This window comes from Polistes dominula, unplaced genomic scaffold (assembly GCF_049000335.1).
Source record: "Polistes dominula isolate Pdom_NZ unplaced genomic scaffold, Pdom_raw_medaka contig_22, whole genome shotgun sequence".
In the NCBI taxonomy this organism is placed as follows: Eukaryota; Metazoa; Arthropoda; class Insecta; order Hymenoptera; family Vespidae; genus Polistes; species Polistes dominula.
Window position 1 is genome coordinate 4,510,772 of NW_028300966.1, and position 9,117 is coordinate 4,519,888.

Below are 9,117 nucleotides of genomic sequence, written 5' to 3' on the forward strand. Positions count from 1 at the left end.
TGTGTACCATTATACATCCAATATTTAAATCCTGTATTTATTTGTATGATATTATGAAGGGGGGATTGTTTAATGACGTACAAATTGATCATTTCTTTCCAATTATCGATAAATGTAGCTAATATATATTATGAATTATCGAACGAAGCTGATCAAGCAGAATGAACAAACATAATAAACGTAATAGATGAATACATTGGTCTGGTGTTAATTTATTAAAGTATGGTATGGGTAATAATAAATTAAATCACACACACACATAAAGTATAGTAATATAATAATATATTTAATTATAATATATTATAATAATATATAATATATATTATATTATATATAATATACATATAATATAATTTTTATTCTATATTTTATATACTATATATAATGTAGTAATATTATTTATTATTAAAATATGATAAATATATATATTATAGTTAAAAAATTAGATTTATCAAGAAATTTAGGATATGAGTTTGTAACTCTTTTAGTAAAAGTTCCTCGAATTAAGTAATGAAAAAATTATTACCTTCGAGAACAAGAGAAATAAATAAAGAAAGAAATAGGGAGAGTAAGAGACTAGGTCGATAAGGGTGTAAGAAATGAGACATTGAACTCTTAAATATATATTATTAAATAAGTATTATACATATATATGTGAATAAATTTATATTCCTGGCTTTATATATAAAAAATGAAGAAAAATGTTAAGTAGACCTAATCACGTTTAAAAAAGAAAACAATAAATAAATAAACAAAAGAGAGTGAATAAAAGATTAGGTAGATAAGAAATAATATATATCTAATTTATTTAAATAGTACCTGATAAAAGAATACATATAATATATTCATACATTTCCCTTAATTAAATATTACTTAATAAAAAAAATATATTTCTAGATATTTATAACTTAATAAAAATTTAAAAAAATTTTTTTCGTAGAGGTGTAAAAAGAAACCAAATAAATTAAGAGAGAGAGAGGGAAAGAAAAAGTGAATAAAAAGTTAAATCGTCAAGAAATGGTACATCGAACTTAATTAAATACTACCCTGTAAAAAAGAAAAAAATATTATATATATCCATATATTCTTGGTAATTTAATATTATCCATTAAAAGGAAATATATATACATATATCTGTATACTATATACTAAGCCTTATAAAAATAGAAAAAACTTTTCAGTAGGCTTAATCGCGTTTGAAAAAAAAAAGAAATAAAGAAATAAATAAAGAAAGGAAGGAAGAAAGAAAGAATGAAAGAAAGAAGGAAAGACAGAGAGAGTGAAAGGTGAAGTTGATAAGGGTGTAAGAAAACGAGGGGGTTGAAGTCCTCAAGACGAGACGACGGGGTTGTTAGCCGCAAGAAGACGCGTCGGCTTGGACGCCTTGCTGAGGTGGTAGCAGAGGCGGTGGTGGAGACGGCCGTGGAGAAGGTGAAGGTGGGGATGGGGCTGATGATGGTAGCCGTAGTTTGGTGGTGGTGGTGGTTGCGGGGTCACGACGGACTGCGTGTTACTGCTGCCTACGCATGTGGGAGAACCTCCCGCAAGGTCCTCTACCCGTGTTTACATAAATCATTGGAAAACGTTGAGTCCCGTGTTCTTCTTAGCATCTCTTCATGAATCTGCTGTTGCTGATGCTGATGCTGATGCTGATGCTGATGCTGATGCTGATGCTGGTGTTGATGCTGGTGCTGGTGCTGGTGTTACTGCTACTGGTGCTGCTTTTTATAACCCATCGGAGTTGAGTCGATCGTCGGCCTCTCGGCCATTCAACGACCCCACCCAGTCCAATACCACTAACGTCATCGCTGAACGAGACAGACACCGACCTGAGATCTCCTTTTTAGATCTAAACGGACAATGATAAATGAGTAAAACAAAGAAAGATTTATCGATTATTATTATGATGATTATGAGTAACAACATTTCTGGGATAACTGAATTTGGCTACACGCATATATAACGAAAGATGCTTGCATACATGCGCATCGATCTTCCTTTTCTAAATTTGGGATTCAATACGAGAACAAAACTCGCTGCTGATGGAATGAAGAGGAACAACAGCGAATGTGTGTGTATGTGTATGAGCGAGAGAGAGAGAGAGAGAGAGAGAGAAGCAGAGGGAATGAGAGAACTGGCGGGCGCGGTCGAGGTGTTGGGTGGGGAGGAGCATGCTTCGTCTGCGACCTTGCTTGGGGTCGGCCCAAGGTCGCCAGATGCTCGCACGTCCCCCTCCGCACGTTTCCTTCCCCCTCTCCTTCACTCTTTCTCTTTCCTACACGTGGCTCGCGTTTGCTCTTTCTATCTTTCTCTTTCGCGATCGACACTGTTTGTGTCTTCTCATCTACTACTATTTTTTCTTCTTCTTCTTCTCCTCCTTCTTCTTCCTCTTCTCCTCTTTTCCTTCTTCTTCTTTTTCGTCATCTATTTGGTCTTGCCAAAACGGTACTGCGGATACACGAATAAACTCGAACTAACCCGAAGAAGCCCGGAAAGGTGGAAGAACGCGACAGGAAGGAAGGTCTCATGCTATATATCCTCGGGATCGATGCCAGGGTCAATGTCACGCCTACGAAAAAAAAATAAGCGAAAGAGGGTGAGGCTAACGTTGCTGATGTTGTCCCAGCCAGATCGTTGCCCGTCGGGAACGAACGAAATGCCGTCAAGGACCTTGGATAAACCGTGTCGTTTCCCTTCTAGCTCACCCTCCCCCAACCTCCTGGCCCTACACACATGAACATATACTCTTGTTCTCTCTTTTTATCTTTTGACAAATATTCTTCTTGATTTCAACCAGAGAACCGGAGATTCAGAATTGGGATGGTTGACCTATCTCGTGTTCTGTCTCTCTCTCTCTCTCTCTTTCTCTCTAGAAACATGTCCAAAGGCGAACGAAGATTGATGGGTTTTGGCTGGTGTTCTGCCTGGGAACGAGCTTCTATTGAATAACCGTCGTTATTCGTCCTCATTGATTGTTTGCGCATGATTTACGATGCCAGTTGCGTGGTCCACGAGTGCAAGAGTAATTGGATCTATCTTTTTATTGCCGAATTCCTGCCGACGAACGCGTCTCTACATTTCTTTTATAAACGCCTATCTCTCCATTGCCATCTTACATACATATTTCTTCTTTTCGATCTTTAATAATATCTTTGGCGGACACACCAATTTGCTAATTTATTCTTAATATCTATCGTTTTAGTACTAATCCATTTTTGATCATTTTTCGTACGCTCGGTTAAGTATTATTATACATTATAGATCAAATTATTTTTATTGGTTTAACGAACGAACGCTATTTTCTATACCACATTCATATACAGAGTGTTCTAATAATTCTTTTTTCTTTCTGCAGTATGCAACAATGTATAGTTTTTTATTTTACTTTTGTTACAAAATCGTATAAATATTTTTAAAGATTTATTTTTTAATTATTTATTTGTAACGAAAAATAATCAATCAATTAATTATAAATATTTATTGTCAGCATAAATGTTAGAAAAATGTTGAAAACTATTGATCCTATAGTTACCAGCTTACATGCATATAACTTCTTCTTAAGAACAATGATTCCTTTCGAAAAAATCAAGAGCTCAGGGAGGAGAAGAGAGTACTTACACTCACTAACCCTCTTTTTTTCTTTCTTTCTCTTATATATTAGACCATCTTTTTCCGATCTTTTTCGACTCTCTTATCGCGACGAGACGACACTTTCCAAAGATTCGTGAGAGTCCCTCTTCTCATTTTTTTTCTCACTTTTCTTCTTTAAGCGCATCGAACGATGTCGTCTCGTGGGAGATTCGATAAATAGATAAGCAGGATTAAGTTCGTTCGACGTACAGGAGGCATCGACCCTCCTTACCCGGTTCATAAAACTTAAGGGATAATAAACGCCGACAGTACGAAACTTTATGATCGTTATCGTTAATGATTGGTTTCATTGAATTCCTATTAAGAAATAATACGAAATATTACAAATAAAAGTATTTAAAAAAAGAGTGAGGTTAATAATACGTTACGTGTCTTATGATTTAACGGCTATTTCTTTTATGTTCGATATATTGAATTTCATTTAAAATTCGTTATATGGAAAATATAACTTCTAATTTGAAAACAATATGTTTTCGATTAAGTGATCAATTTCTGTATGTACAAAAAAAAAAAAAGAAGAATTAATTATAGTTACGAAGGTCGTATCATTCTCCGAGGAAAGAAAAATCGCCTAAGCTATAATCGTTATTCTCATGGGCACGGCACACGTTTATTACGTCCTCAGTGTCGGCCATTATCGTTCCAGCGATTTCGTAGCGGCTGCGGGCGCTCCCTGTTGCGCGACGATAATTTCTCGGAACCGTGACATTGACACCTTATCGCACTGGTCATTACTATCAACGATAAGCGGCGTAGCGACCAAATATTCCCCCGCAAAATCACAACATCGACTTACCCGTACTATTTTAATCGGTGTCAACGATCTCCAAAATATACATAAATATAATTATATTTATATTTTAAATATCTAATATCTATATATAACGAACGATTATTTCTAATTCTATTAATACATATTAGTATCTTTTCGTACAAGTACAGTAAGTAAAAAAGTATAAGTAATAGTAAAATAGCTGATAGAAACGTTGCCCTCCTATAAAACCTTAATAAAAAAAATATCGATTTATCGATAGTCGAGAAGTATCGACTAACTTCAGGGTGTAGAAATTTTCATGTCGCTGTGCGCGCGCATCGTAAAACTTCACTCTCATTTTTTTCCTAACGCGCGAAAAGAAGTATAGCAACAAAAAATAAAAATCTAATAAATCATTCCATTAATTATCTTACATTGGTATTTAAAACAAAGCATTCTCTAATAATCAATCAAGTCCAATTCTAATAATACTGGCCTTAGCTAGAAAAGTTAGTGATTAACTGCACGAAACTTCGAAGTTGGTCCCCCATTGATAATGTTCGTCGTGCCGTCTAGCGGACAGAAAAGGAAATTCACTTCAGAGTCGCTAAATAAACGCCCTGATCGTCCTTCAACTCTGCCAGCAGTATACGACGACTACGAACGAACGAACGAACGAATGAACGACGAGGAGCTTTCGTACTTCGACCCTCTTCAAACCCTCTACCTCTCTCCCATTTCCCCTTCGTATCCTCCTCTCCTCCTCCTCCTCCACTTCTTTTCTGCTACCTCGAAACCCCACTTCTATCCACCGTTCTATCGTTTCTGTCGCTTCGTCTCTTTCGTTCTCTTTCCATCAACGCGTACATTATGCTCTTGTCCCGAGGCAGACGGCCTACAGACTTAACGATCGATAGAGCTTTCCTCGTTTCCTCTCTCTGGGAGGATACAACCCTCTCCCCCCTTTGCCTACTTTACTCTCCCTCTCGACCAATCCCTCTCTTTTTTTCTTTCTCTTTCGCGAGTTCGTTCATGAGTTACCGGTAACTTTTCTATAGCCCCAACCAACACGCTTTTTTACATTTTATACGACGACTCGTTCCTCTACTCTGTTATAGTCTGCTGCTATGCTATATCCGTATAGTTACTGCGTTTTCCTCATATCGAGTCCAAGTTGAGTGGGCTCACTAAAGAGAGTACGGATTCCGAAAGAAATTTCTTCCCCTATTCTTTCAGCACTCGACTGTTTCGATGTCCAACCGATCGATTAGTTTCACCCCAATAGGGGAATCACGTTTCACTCTCTCTCTCTCTCTCTCTCTCTCTCTCTCTCTCTCTCACTCTCACTCTATGTGTCTTTCTTTCTGTCCCTCTGCAATCGTGTAACTGCTCTATCGCAATGTCAGATTATTGAACAGAGCAATCGTGACGTGGTATTACGCAGGAATCTAATCGAAATTGTTTTCCTTGATTAAAATTGATTAAACCATATATACAAATATATACAGATATTCTTTTTTTAAATATTTCACAAGAACAATTCTCATATATTGCTATTATGTTATTAATTTTTAAACTAATTAAAAAATATATATTTGATTGATTTAAAAAAAAAAAAATGGGGTTGCATTAAAGAATAAGATGCAATTGTACTTGGCAGGTGCATCGTTACATTCACATTTAAAATAAGAAAACAGGAAATTAAGTTATGCCATATGACGCTTTCTTTTCTCATTTCTTTCTATTTTTATTTAATATAAAGTAGCATCTTGATCCAGTTGCAAGGATCATCCTGTGTTGATATATTATAAATATAATATAACTGAAATTCAAATAAATATGAAATATCAATAAAAGAATTTGAGTGCAATAATTTTGGGCCAAATACACACTCGTCATTTATCTTGGATTTGTGACCAGCTAACGACAAGAATATATTCGCATGTTGGCTCTGAAATATGACTGCACGATAAAAATAGAAAGGGTTAAGAAAACAAAGAAAAATCATACGTGTTATTCAACACCCTTTTTTACCATCCCTATGAAAATAATATCTCATTCCTTAAAAGAGAATTTTTAAAAGAATGAAAGCTTTTGGTAGATCAAACGAAAGATATGTTTAGTCGAAAGCAAATTAAAGAGGCCTAGATCGGGGATACCATGTTTACGATTGACTGGAGAAATTTAGTCCGAAACCATGGTGGCGGAATCGAAAGTGAGAGCACGATTTCTAACAGCGCGACAAAATAAGATATTTTTGGAAGGGTTTTGCCGTCTCGTTACAGAACGACAAACGTATCGTTCTCCCTCCGGTTATTTACTCCTGTTTTTCTCTTTTGATCCTTTCTTTCTTCGCAGTCTTCTTCTTCTTCTTCTTATTCTCTTTTTATTCTTTGGATACAAATCTGCATCATTCGTATGACTTTCGTTCATTTACCCAGAGAACTAACACTAAATATTTTATCAAACGATAACAACTCTATTTCATTTTCTATCAAATTATATTATAATACGATGAATTTTCAAAGACATAACTAATTACCTACCAAGTCAAATTAAGTCATGTCAATGTTTTATGTCAATTAATATCATTGATCGATTTAATTAAATCGATGATATTTAATCCCTCTTGTGTAACTGTCTAATATAAATTTTCCCATTTCTCAGTGACACATATTCCCAGTTTGAATTCACCGAAAAGCTCTAGACCGCTGGTTGTAAACAAGGATCGGTGACGCCAAACAGCAGGAAATTCGGCATGGAAACACGGTATGCGTCTCTATGCCCCACCTCCCTTCATTCGTTGAGGAATCCAAGGAGCCAGTCAGCCAGTCAGCCAACCATCCAGCCAGCCAGTCAGCAAGCAACGGACAAACTTGCAATCAGGTTGGTAAACCCGGCCAGCTGTGGCCCAGCTTGCATTGGCGCGATCAATAAACGTTCCGCGATGGCACTGGAGTTGGCTAAAGTCGAGGACTTACTTCTAACATCGACTTTGGTCTAAATTTCGGCCGCTGCACCGGTGCCACTGTGTCGGCAGCCTTGCTTATCCTCTTTCCCTTTCTTCCTCACCTTCTCTTTCTCTCTCTCTCTTTCTCTTTCTCTCTTTCTCTATTTCTCTATTTCTCTTTCTCTCTCTCTGTCTATATATATATATATGTATACATTTCTGTCTCTTTCTCTTGCATACACAGTCGACATAATTCATCCCACGAAGCATCGACGCTTTTGGCGCCACTGAATCCCGACCGAGTTTATCCCCGAGGAAATGTCTTCAGGACTATCGATCCTGAAGGATATCGTTTCATGATAGAGAATGAGAGCATTTTCTGATCGAACTCTCAACTTATTCTTTACCATCCCCAATTTTTTGAATAGAGAATAAAATTTATTTTTGATTGAACAATCTTATATATTAGTCTACCGGAAAGTTCTCAGAAAAAAAAAGTAATTTTTTTCACACATACCTCGAATAAACTTTATCGAATAATATAATTGTCATCGTTATTTATGACTTCTTGACAACTTGATGGCAATTTGTATAATCACATTTTTTTAAAAATGAGTTATCCCTAAAGGCAAAAAATAGAATCAGTGTTTGTTTGAACGGACAGAATTTTTCGGTAGACCTAATATACATATATATATATATATATACACTTTTCCATTTTGTTTATTTCATATATACTCAATTTTGTTATAACAAGTATAATTAGTTCCTTATTTTATCGAAATTATTTAGGAAATATTTCTGTTTCAAGTTGTTTGAATTGTAATTTTTTGTTTATCGTATATTAGTGTAAAAACTGTTTTTTCAGAGTACCGTCTTATAAGGCAATTAAAATTATATTCTTTAATAAGTAACGTCTTAATACTCAAATATTTTAGTTAAATATACGTAACCAAAACTTAGTTGAGTTTATTACTAAATTCAATAGCGGTTGGTTGCAGGTAGAGCAGATTGTCTGACTATGCTTACACACCGACCACTTCTATTTCAGCAACCTCTCTCTGGCAGTTACTACTTCTTTGATCAGACTTCCACCGAAGTAGTAAAGATAAACGTGTGGTCGGTCATTAATACGATTGATAGAAAAATTAACAACAAAATTTTATTACAAAATAATACATTTTTCCGAAATATACACTTCCATCTAAACGTTTTTCCGGACTATACAAGAAATATCAATCATTTATTTAATTAATTCTACAAACTTATATATATAATATATGTATAATTGTTACTAAATAATTATAAAATTATTATGTTATAATAATTTAATATTATGTATTAAAAATTTTATTTATATAAGTTTAATATTTATTACAATTTATTTTAATATATATTATATTAAAATATTATAATTATATTATTTTATAAAAAAACAATAATATATATATATATATATATATATATATATATATATATATATATATATATATATATATATATATATTAACAAGTACGACTGTAATACGAAATAATAAAATGTATTTAAAAAAATTTGAAAGTTTAAATTAACCTAATATTAACATATTCGAACAAACTTATATTTATATTGTCACAGTCTCTATTAATAAAGAAAAGAAAGAATAAACAATAATCTGAAGAAGCATAGAAGAAAAAAGAAAAAAAAACATTCACCTTATCACTATAATCATTATCAAGCTGAAAATGAGTGTGCAAGCTTTCATTGGAAGGAGAACTACTA

The 9,117-nt window shown here is 34.4% G+C and overlaps 1 long non-coding RNA gene across 1 annotated transcript in view; it reads left to right on the top strand.

Moving 5' to 3' along the window:
* Window positions 1-8,594, top strand: part of LOC149032472 (uncharacterized) — a 26,837-nt gene extending 18,243 nt beyond the window's left edge. Inside the window, exons 2-3 of the long non-coding RNA XR_016176703.1 lie at window positions 7,073-7,291; window positions 7,600-8,594. This is a non-coding gene — a long non-coding RNA (uncharacterized LOC149032472). The remainder of the gene's footprint in view (window positions 1-7,072; window positions 7,292-7,599) is intronic.
* Window positions 8,595-9,117: the final 523 nt, after the last annotated feature.